An 11,137-nucleotide genomic window follows, 5' to 3' on the forward strand; every position below is an offset into this window, starting at 1 on the left:
TTATAATATAGTTGTAATATAGTCAAGACAAAACATGCTTATTACATGCTCAAAAACTGATATTTCTTAAATCTGTATTATAGTTCCCTCTGTCAGCAATGTATCAACAATACACACACATTTCTATCTGTATTTCTCTGTGTTGTGGTTGACATGATGATGACTGCAGGAGTTAAGGGGAGAGGCTGAGCATCACCATGAAATGTGCAAATTGACATACAAATGAATAAAAGGGGAAAAATGCTCCATGTTTTTTAAGCTGTAAACTTTAACTGTTATGTAAGCCAACTAGACAGACTAGTTTATCACTCTTTCTCCTGTACATCAGCAGATAAAAGGCATCATACTTGAATGAATGCATGGTAAATAAAGAATGCTGGAAATAACTGCATCTCCATTAGCCTATATGCTATGCAGAGACTGCCTTCTTCATGTCGTGAATTGCAGCTGATGTTTTAATTTGGCAATTTGACTTATACAACATTCCCAAGTTGTACATTTGACTCATACAATAACCCACCTTCGAGTGATGCTCTAGTTTCTTCATGTTTTGTTTTTTGCGCCGGACTGAAACTGTCTTTTCACCGACATCTCTTCACCTGCACTAGTGGCCGTATCAAAGCCGTGATTGATAAGATCCAATCTTCCTATTCCAATCCTAAAAAACTATTTTCCATCTTCTCCACCCTCTTGGACCCTCCAAAAGCTCCTCCCCCCTCCTCACTTCTGTCAAGCGACTTTGTTACCCACTTTGAAAAAAAGGTTAATGATATTCGTTCTTCTTTTTCTGACTCACCTTTACTCACCGCTGGGTCACCAGACCTTCCTTCCACCAACACACTAACCTCCTTTTCCCCTCTCTCTCCAAGTGAGGTTCTTACCCTCATTACCTCTGCCCGCCCTACCACCTGTCCTCTGGACCCTATCCCTTCAAACCTCCTTCAGACTATCGCTCCTGATATTCTACCGTTTCTCACCCATTTCATCAACACTTCTCTAACTTCTGGTCACTTTCCAAACAGTCTCAAGGAGGCAAGAGTAAACCCTCTCCTAAAGAAACCCACTCTCAACCCGTCTGATGTTATAAACTACAGGCCTGTCTCTCTCCTCCCGTTCCTGTCTAAATCACTTGAACGCGCTGTCTTTAAACAACTCTCCTGTTATCTCAATCAGAACAACCTTCTGGATCCGCACCAGTCTGGTTTCAAGGCAGGTCACTCCACAGAAACTGCTCTCATTGCTGTCACGGAGGAACTGCACACTGCCAAAACTGCATCCCTCTCCTCTATCATCATCCTGTTGGACCTGTCTGCTGCATTCGACACGGTGAATCATCAGATCCTCCTTCGCACTCTCCAAAAACTTGGAGTTTCTGGCTCTGCACTTTCCCTCCTCACCTCATACCTGAAAGACCGTACCTACAGGGTGACTTGGAGAGGGTCTGAGTCCGACCCTTGTCAATTAACTACGGGGGTCCCTCAGGGCTCTGTTCTTGGTCCCCTCCTCTTCTCCTTGTACACAAACTCGCTCGGATCAGTCATTAGCCCGCATGGTTTTTCTTACCACTGCTACGCTGACGACACCCAATTAATTCTGTCCTTTCCCCGCTCAGAGACCCAGGTCGTCGCACGCATCTCTGCTTGTCTAGCTGACATCTCTCAGTGGATGTCTGCTCACCACCTCAAGCTCAACCTTGACAAGACTGAGCTGCTCTTCCTCCCGGGAAAAGATTGTCCAACTCTTGACCTGACAATCAACATCGGCACCTCAGTTGTTTCCCCGACTCAGACTGCAAGGAATCTGGGTGTGACCCTAGATAACAACCTGTCCTTCACTGCAAACATCGCTGCTACAACCCGCTGCTGTAGATACACACTTTACAACATCAGGAAGATACGTCCCCAGCTGACTCAGAAAGCGACTCAGGTTCTGGTCCAGGCTCTCGTCATCTCACGCCTAGACTACTGCAACTCCCTCCTGGCTGGTCTACCTGCATGTGCCATCCGACCTCTGCAGCTCATCCAGAATGCAGCGGCTCGTCTGGTTTTCAACCTTCCTAAATTCTCCCACACCACTCCGCTCCTCCGCTCCCTTCACTGGCTTCCGGTAACTGCTAGAATCCACTTCAAGACACTGGTACTTGCTTACCGTGCTGCGAATGGATCTGGCCCTTCCTACATCCAGGACATGGTTAAACCGTACACCCCAGCGCGTGCACTACGCTCTGCATCAGCCAAACGACTCGTTGCGCCCTCGCTGCGAGGGGGACCCAAGTTCCCATCGGCGAAAACACGTGGGTTTGCTATCCTGGCTCCAAGATGGTGGAATGAGCTCCCCATTGACATCAGGACGGCAGATAGCTTGCACATCTTCCGGCGCAAACTGAAAACTCATCTCTTTCGACTCCACTTCGAGCGTTAGAACGATTAACGAAGCACTTTTATACCAATAAAGGACTGGATTACCTAAAGCCAGTTGAGTAGCACTTGAAATGTTTGGCTCTATGAAACCTGATATACTTATATGATTCTGTTTTCTTCAAGGTTGTGTCTTCCTGGTCGAATGTACTTATTGTAAGTCGCTTTGGACAAAAGCGTCAGCTAAATGCAATGTAATGTAATGTAATGTAATTGGTCAGATGTCGATTCATTACAACGGTGTCGGGTTACAGACGTGCTCCCCTTGTCACCTCTCACTCTCGCGGGGGGTGCACGGAGAACTGAGCGGAGAACTGCGCACAGCAGCTGAGGCCCTCGCAAGGCGGGGCCTCATGCAGCCTGCGTGATTGGCCTGTAGGGAGGGGCGGCCCTGTCTCCTACCTTTATTTCCTCCCACCTTGACCACTGTAACTCACTTCTCTACGGCATCCGCTTCCCCTTCCTCGATAGACTCCAAATTGTAAAAAATGTAGCCGCCCGACTTCTCACACACACACACCAGATCATAGCACCACATCACACCAGTCCTCAAAGACCTTCATTGGCTTCCGTCATCCCAACGCATCAACAAAAAATACTGGCACTCACCTATAGCCAGGGGCGCGGGAAGTGGGGTGCTGAGGAATTAGAATAATAAGAATTTTTGAGAGGAATGGAAGATTAGAAATAGGTCTATAGTTGGCTAAAACCTCTGGATCGAGGTTGTGCTTTTTAAGAAGCGGTTTTATCACTGCTACTTTGAATGATTGTGGAACATAGCCTGATAATAAAGACATATTCATAATATTTAATAAAAAACTGCTAATTAATGGAAAAACTTAGTTGGAATTGGGTCTAAGATACACGTTGATGGTTTAGAAGAAAGAATCATTGAATTGAATTGTTCAAGGCTTATGGCTGAAAAGCATTCTAGTTTACTATCTAGTGTAATATTAGAACTTACATTTCCGGGAGCTGTTGATAACAGGTCAAAGGCAAGCGGTCATTAATTTTGTTCTAAGAGTACAATTTTATTGTTAAAAAAGCACATAAAATCATTACTACTGCACACATCTCTTCCTCCATTCGCCTTTCCGTCTATGTGTTTTCCTCTGTGCGATGTTGGCAGCATTGCTAAAAGTTTGACCTTTACCTGCAGCCCCACCCCTGAAACCCTTCACCAAACATACATGCACAACAATTGTCTAGAGAGATACTCTCACCTCTTGAGTGTATGCAGTGAAGTACAATATAACTAAAAAGGAAGAATGAGCCCATGATGGAAAACTTAGGGAAATAGAGAGAAGGAATACAAAAGGGTGAAAGCGTTGACAAAGACATCCCAACAAATGATTGGGGGATGAACCAGGCAGACAGAAGGTATTGATTTGTGTCTACTCAAGACCAAAACACAAATACATTGCCTTTTTTGTTATTATGAGATCAAAATCCAGTGTAGTTGCTAAACAGCATATATTCCTACCTCAACCATTTCATTTCAATAGCTGATATTAAAGTAAATTCAAATGGTTTTCATAGTTAAATAAATAACTAACCATATTTCAATAAGTCAGTACAATTCCGTATTTTTTTTTTCAAGTGCTACATCTGTTGAACTGAGACAGGTATCTCCTATACCTTTACTCTGCTGCTCCTGGTGTTATTTGTTAAAAATAGAAAAGGGGGTGAAGAATGGAAGTGCAATATGACAGTATTACAAATGCAGGGTGGATGCAGAGTGCAAGACTTCTACAGTAAACTCTGCGGTTGATTTCCTGCGAATAATCTCACTTGTGATGTGAGTGGACAGGTGTAAGTGTGCGCTGCTTTACACAGCTGTCAGCCTTCCCGTCGCATCACGTCAGTGATTTTTCAGAGAAGGGAGAGGAGGCTGTGACTGAGATGCTGTGGTGACTCACACTGCTAATGGACTGCCTCTCAAAAGGTTTTGGTAAAACACTAAAGGCAATCCAGCTGTAACATTTTGATTAAATCTGGTGACATCATGCTTGTCTGTCTTTTCTTACTAATTGGATGTTATTATTGTATAAAAGCAAACTGTAGCAAAAATAACTCATTTTAATTGTTAGCTATTTTAAGATCTTTTATTTGAGCTTTGTGTGTTTGAATACATTTCAATTTCAAACTTTTCTTTTGTTTAACATAAAAAGGGTTCTGTTCGGTAGATACTGATTCACACCAAAACAATTATAAAATGTGGGCGAATGTGGAGAGTGTAAAGGTAAAAGGGGGTAAAACCTGATAAACAGACTATTCTACTATTTTGTCCTTTTCTTGTTACGTTTTTATTTGTCTTGGTCTAACCAATAATTAGCTAGTGCATCTGCCCAACTTACCAGATTCTCAATACACACAGAGGATGTGGTAGCACATACAAGTGGCAGTTCTTTCACAATGGTCAAAGATTCTAAGGTCTTATACACCAAGAGACACGATGAGGATAGAATAGTCAGAAAATGATTTGAAAATTAGGGGAAAGAAAACGAGGGCACAGTTTTTCTATTTAGATTATATTGTTACGTCTCTCTGTTGAAGTTGTAACCCTTGTTACTTGTACTCTTTTATCTGATTCCATGCAGTATTTATCAAGCAGGATAGTGTAAGAAATCTGGTCTTTCTCGTGCTCACGAGATACTCACCCGTTATCCCGACTTCTTTTTTTGTCTCTCTTTTTTTTCTTTTCATGTCCCTTTAGGGGCTCCGTACAACCCCTGTCAACTTACCCTTTACTTATTTTTGCAGGCCAGAAATGTGTTCATTTAAATGGGTCATACTTAAAAGATAAATAATACCCTCCATGTTAATTTAAATCATATGTGGTAATGGCTGTGATGACTTGTAATTCCTCAGACTGTACTCTATGTTTTGATGTTCTGAAAATAACTTGATTACTGTGAAAAGCGTGGAGTCATTATGGTAATAGTGCAGGTAAGGTTTCACCAGGTTGTATTAATTTTCCTCAATGACCTAAGATTCTACTATCTTGACTAATGCATTATAGCCTACTTTAAAATAGAGTTTTTTCATGAAATATAACAAAACACCATCAGTGGTATGGCAATTCAACAAAATGTAAGCGTGTCAAAGGAATAACTGGTCATGCTCTGTTGGCCACCCTCCAGGTATTTTCTTCTTCTTTTTTTTTACCGACACTATTTTTTTTGGAAGCCATCTCTTGGCCCCTGACCCATTTCCTCTTCCGCTCACAATCTTTCCTTCTCCTCTATCCATCACTCCATGTTTTCCATTAACAGCATGTGACCTGTAGGTAAGTGCTCGTAGGATTGGTCCTCACTGTGTTTTAAATAGCTCTGCTTTTCACTGGCCTGTCTTCTACTGAGCTCTTAGACAACCCCCCCCCCCCCCAACCCCACTTCCACTTATCCATCTCTGCTATTCCAATCTCTCCCTTCAGTATTTGTCAAAGCAACGTAGTGGTTACTAATGGTGCCACTGATTTTATCTTCAGCCTTGGGTTTTTCAGTTGTTTTGCATCTGGGATCATTGTGTGTTATCAATATGAATGCTGTGTGACCTGTCTGGCTCATTTTCCACCTTCTTTATACTGTGATAGATCCAGACTCCATACAGTATAAAACCTGAAAAAACCCACAGTTGGAGTCTATCTCCATCCATCGCCATGTTCCATTTTTACGTACTTTCTTACTTCTTCTCATTGGGGGATACTACCTGCAAGCAAAAATAACAACTGAAAAAAGTGCTTTCAATTCCTTGCATTTGCTTTTTTTGTTGAATGGGTTCTTGTAATGCTACAAACTCTAACAATGTTATTTTATTGCTGTTTTTATTGAAGCTGCACCTACAGTAAGTATGAGTGGCCCATAGATAAAAGCTGAGTCCTACTCTGTTTCCCCAAAAACAAATTATCATTAGAAAAAGGGGACATTTAAAAGACATTTAAGTTCATTTTTAAATTAGATAAAGAAATTAATGATAAAGATGCAAGACTTAGTCAGACATAGTCGTTGTTTAGTTTAAACCTACACTGTACATTTACAACCACATGACAACCTTCCTGATTATTTCCTTATTTGCTCCAATGGCATTCACCACCACTGTCTTTCTCGCTTCACCGCACATGAAATATGCATCAAGCCATTGCATTGCCCTACAAAGGTAAGATTGACAAACCAAAGTTTAAATTGTATATACAGGAAAATATAAATATATACTGAAAATAAGATATGACGATATCAAGGGAAGTTTCTTAATTATCTGGTTGGAGCTTTTCAGGTAAAGTAACAAAAGCGACTACAGCCATGCATTTATTCACCACTGTCGCACCGTCACACAACGACAATTCATTTGAAAGAGCATGGCCAATGGGGAAACTCCAACTCAACCAACCCAGGGTATGGACACGTAACTTACTTCAACCAATGGTGGTACCTCATTATTTACTCTGACCAATGGTGTAACTTCATCACTCACTCACTCACTCACTCACTCACTCACTCACTCACTCACTCACTCACTCACTCACTCACTCACTCACTCACTCACTCAGTGATAGACTTTAGCATTAATACGGATGGTTCAAACGTTGCTGTGGTTCAGCCAAAAAGATAATATGCTAGTGGCTAGTGATGGCGAGATGAAGCCTTATGAAGCTTTGAAGCTTTCCAGCCAATTGGTTCGCAAAAGGGTTCATCTCATGAGGCTTCATCATGGGCTTCATTTGAACACAAACCCCCTGTTGGTCAAAGTGTGTAAAACAGGCAGATTGGACATCTCAACAGTGTGCTCTATCTCATACCAAGTTCCCAATGAGTAAAGCCTTAGAATAACTCTAAACAACCAACATTAAATCATTTTCATGTTAACAATATTGTTTTTATTCCAGTTGAATGATTGTGATTGAAAAGCCTAAGGAGGCTGGTAAACATTGCAAAGAGGGATTTGTATTCCTTACTAATATTCATAAACGTAACCATGTTGTAGCCTGATAAAGGCTAAACCATATCAAATAATACATTTATTAACTACATTATCTCATTTAGCTGTAGCTTTTATAAACAACAAAAAATACGTATCGACGAGTCGTTGAACCAGCTGAGCCACAGCACACAAGCTGAATCTCACTGAAAACACTGTAACATATTTATTCCTGTATTTATTCATTCATGTTTTTTTTCCTACATTTATTTATGCTTGTATCTATTTATACTTATGACATGTTCCGACCTCTATATAAGTGAGGTTCTGAGCTCTTTTAATTCCATCGTGTCACCAGCGGGCCCAGGTACAGGAGGGGTAATTTATTATACATCCATAGGTATTATGAGCGTTGTGGTTCAACGGTTCAACCGATCAGAATCGCTTCCTGAAGCAGTCACGTGGTATCGACAGGCAGCGAGGCTTCGTTTGTCATCGATGACGTCACTGGCCCAAAACGATACAAGCCTCGATACATGCTTCACAAAAAGTTTCGGGGATTACTCGACACACGCTCCGAAGCCTCGGCGCAATACGTAACATCACTACTAGTGGCAATTAATTGGTCCCAAAAGGTTTATCATAATAACACATTTTAACCACCCTCTTTCTGGGCTGAGATCAACCTTTTTAACAGTGCCATTTAACTAAGTTAATAACTTTATCAAAAGTTCTAAAATACAGTATCAACAGAAGAAAAATGGGTAATTCTTTGACCACTCTAATTGAATCCTCCCTTCATTCAAACATTCTGGACTGTGCTGTTTGTAGGGATCAAAACAGCATGTATGCTTACGTAAATACTCCCCATTTTCCCTGAACATATGTCCAAGTGCTTTAGAATGGTCATTGCAAATACAGAATTAAAACAGAGCCCTGACTTCCGGTATGATGGTGGAGTGAGAAGACGCAAGTTAACCAACTCTCTCAGGTCGATCCCGAATAAACCCACTAACGCCAAATACTCGACGAGAAAAAGTAGAAAATGAGTGGGAGAAACAATAGAAAAAGCCGGAAAGCTAACAAAAGTCAAGACGAAGTAGGAGAACAACCCGAAATGGACGAATCCGCCGAAGCTAGCGAACAGGAGGAAGAGCTAACAGAGGCACCGGAGCCACGAGATACCGCAGATATGCTACGTTCCGGGCTAACAGCTATTAGCAAGGATATCCGAGAGCTCAAGCAGGATATACGACACCAGCTATCCACATTTAAAGATGAACTGAAGAAAGAAGTGAAAGAAGAAATCAATAACCTCCGGTAAGAATTATATAATAAGCTCACAGAAAACCAAAACGAACTACAGACACAGAAAAGCTGTGTTAGCGAAGCCGAGACACGCATCGCTGAGTTGGAAGAGTGGCAGTCAGTGGCTAACTGTGCACTGTTGGGGATGTCGGATCATACAAGGCAGATGCAAGACAAATTAACGGACCTTGAGGGAAGAACAAGAAGAAATAACATCAGGATCTTCGGCGTGCCGGAGGATACGGAGGGGAGCTCCGCCGGTAAATATCTGGAACGACTCCTCAGCACTGAACTCGAACTCTCCGACGGACCCCCCCTCCAGATCCAACGTGCACACCGAGCCCTCGGCCAAAAGCCGCCCCGGAGTGCACCCCCAAGATCAATGATAGTGAACTTTCAAACGTACGAGACTAAGGACACGATTCTAAAGAAAGCATGGCAGAAGAGGATTAAAGTAGGAGACAGGCAAATCCTTTTTGATCATGATTATGCGACAGAGATCGTGCAGAAAAGGAAGGCATACTCTGGTATTAAAATTATCTTGAAGGAAAAGGCCATTCGCTTTCAGACACCCATGGCAAAAATAAGGATACATTGGAACAGAGGTGCCCAGTACGTCGACCGCGGGGGCAATGCTGGTAGATCGCGAGTCATTCATAAAAAAAAAAAAATCCTGTTCCGTTAAAATAGACAAAACAGGTTTTGATCCCTCCTCCCTTGGCCTCCCTGCCACTTAATTCAGGAGTTTACTTGATTGACAGAAAAAGCGACCTATCGCTTTCCAGTCTGTTAACCCAGAATGCAAAGCGATACAAAATCAGTCAAGTGCCGGGAAAACTCAAATTAATTTAAAGAGACAAACAACAAAATGAGTGCGGGACCGAGCAAGAAGCTAAAGACATACCACTTCCACCCAGAATGGGAGGAAGAATATTTGTTTGTGATGTCACATTCAAAGGTTATTTGCCTTATTTGTAAAGCAAGCGTCGCTCTGCCAAAGAAAGGTAACGTGGAGAGGCATTATCGGAGTGTTCACAAGGCATATGACAGCGACTTCCCTCCGAGTAGCGAGTTGAGAAAGAGAAAGGTCATGTATTATTGCTACACAAATATTATCTCGCAATCTTAGTATCGCCAACTCGTTTCTAACATGCAAAAGACAAACAAATGTCGGTGTATTTTCGATCTTTCCAATCGAGACGAGATCTCTCTCCCCCGTCTGTGCGCGAGGGGGCGGGGCAGTTTACACACACGCGGCTGCTACAAGCAGCAACACACGGAGGAGATGGCGGAGAGAAGCGCTCCAAGGTGTGGTTAAATGTTACCCGTCTTGAGGTGGACAATGCTCCTTGCCAAGAGAGTTCAGCATGTGAGGGCGGTAACACGAGCAATGTGTCTAAACATTTAGCAAAAGTGCACCACATCCAGACGGAGGAATGCACCGGGTTCGACTGTCTTTCTAGCAGCTCTGCAGCCCCATCCACGAGTAACGTTTCCACGTCAGGTGTTATGTATGCTAGCAGCAACACACGCAGTTAACTCAATGATTCAAACATGGGTTAATGATTAGAGGTAACTGAGTTACTCTTTATTTTGTTAAAGTTTCAGCTATTCTGTTCACAGTTCTGTCATCAGATTATTTAATACGATTTGTTAAAACATTGTTGTTTCTTTTGATGTGAAATATTATTTTTTTAATTTAAATAAAAAGCAATGTTAGTTTTGTTCACAATTTGTTAATTTAATAATATATGTATTTTTGAATCAAGTATTCATCTTTATTGTCTTCATTGTTAGTTTCCACATGCCTAAAACAACCTCAAGCTAAATCTAAAAGTTGATGGCTAAACAAGAGGGTTTGAGAAATTGTGCAAGGCATACAGTAATAGTCTGATTAGTCGATTAGTCGTTTCATTAATCGATAGATTAATCGATTATCAAATTAGTCGTTTGTTGCAGCCCTATTATCCCATGTATAAATAAAACGTGTTATTCAGCAACCCTTGCAATTTGGGATTTTATTTTTGGTTGGTAGACCTCGGTGAGCTGGTCATTTCAAAAGTAGCTCACCAGCCCAAAAAGTGTGGGCACCCCTGCATTGGAACAATGGAGTAAAGACGTATGGAAGCGCCAGAGAGGCTGCACAAGATATGAGAGAAAAAGGCTACTCGGTGGAAACTCCAGAAGGTGACACAGAATCAACAGCGGAGGGGAGACTGCGAGGAGGGACGGAGTGGCAGTCGGTGAAGGGGGCGAAGACGAGAAGGGAGACAGTGCTCCGGCGAGAGAAAAGCTACAAACCTACCAGCTGAGAGCTAAGCCAAAGCCTTAGGACGCTTTAACAAAGTACAGAGGTTAGACATCTGAATACAAAAGCAGGTATGGCTATAAAGTTAAACTGTTAAAGTCACTAAAGGCTTATTTAACTGAATACAATATGAGACGACCTAGAGATGTTGAGTTAGATATGTTGGACATGATTGGACTTTTGACCC

The sequence above is a fragment of the Gymnodraco acuticeps genome, unplaced genomic scaffold (assembly GCF_902827175.1).
Source record: "Gymnodraco acuticeps unplaced genomic scaffold, fGymAcu1.1, whole genome shotgun sequence".
NCBI classification, from domain to species: Eukaryota; Metazoa; Chordata; class Actinopteri; order Perciformes; family Bathydraconidae; genus Gymnodraco; species Gymnodraco acuticeps.